At 43.7% G+C, this 1,079-nt stretch overlaps 1 pseudogene; it reads right to left on the minus strand.

The window, feature by feature from the left end:
• Positions 1-237: 237 nt before the first annotated feature.
• LOC119624220 (small ribosomal subunit protein bS21m pseudogene) lies at positions 238-500 on the minus strand (annotated as a pseudogene).
• Positions 501-1,079: the final 579 nt, after the last annotated feature.

The raw sequence follows: 1,079 nt of genomic DNA on the forward strand, positions 1-1,079 counted from the left end.
CCCTAGCAAATACCATTCTACTCCTAGACTACTTTCAGACTCAGTTTCTTCTTTCACTTAATAAAAGACAGGGTCCACTGCTGACTAATGGGGTTTTTTCTATATGTGGAGGCCTTCTTGCAAACATGTGATTGAGTTTATTGCAGAGAACGGTAATAGGAAATGAGTTTGTAGAAAGAAAAGAGATGGAGACAAAATTGGATGAGGGTTTCATACTGGGTGTCTCATCCACAGGCCTCAGCAACCCTGCCACAGATCTGCCCGATTCTTTCACATCAAGTAGTTGATCTTGGAGCCATTTCCATGTTGTAGATCTGCTGGCACCTTTCATAGCTTTCCCTCTGTCGCTGGTGGCATGGCTTCTCATTATACCGTGGACGTTTAGTGTCCTCAAGGAGCTCATCCATAGTGAGGATTCTCTTTAGGGTCCTGTGTGCACCTTCCACATTTCCTTCCTGTACCATCACAGCACTGGTGATGAACTTCAGATGTTTTGCCATGACCTTGGATTTAAATCTCCACTCTGCAGAGCCTGGCACGCTCAGTACCTAGTCGACCCTGGCTATGGAGGATTTTAAGTTGCTTAGAAATATGTGTGTTTGCCTGTTGGTGGGACTGTAAACTAGTTCAACCATTGTGGAAGACAGTGTGGCGATTCCTCAAGGATCTCGAGCTAGAAATACCAGTTGACCCAGCCATCCCATTACTGGGTATATACCCAAAGGATTATAAATCATGCTGCTATAAAGGCACATGCACATGTATGTTTATTGTGGCACTATTCACAATAGCAAAGACTTTTAACCAACCCGAATGTCCATCAATGATAGACTGGATTAAGAAAATGTAGCACATACACACCATGGAATACTATGCAGCCATAAAAAAAATGAGTTCATGTCCTTTGTAGGGACATGGATGAAGCTAGAAACCATCATTCTGAGCAAACTGTAGCAAGGACAGAAAACCAAACACTGCATATTCTCACTCATAGGTGGGAATTAAACAATGAGAACACTTGGACACAGGGTGGGGAACATCACATACTGGGGACTGTCATGGGTTGGGGTGAAGGGGGA

This window comes from Chlorocebus sabaeus, chromosome 20 (genome assembly GCF_047675955.1).
Source record: "Chlorocebus sabaeus isolate Y175 chromosome 20, mChlSab1.0.hap1, whole genome shotgun sequence".
NCBI classification, from domain to species: Eukaryota; Metazoa; Chordata; class Mammalia; order Primates; family Cercopithecidae; genus Chlorocebus; species Chlorocebus sabaeus.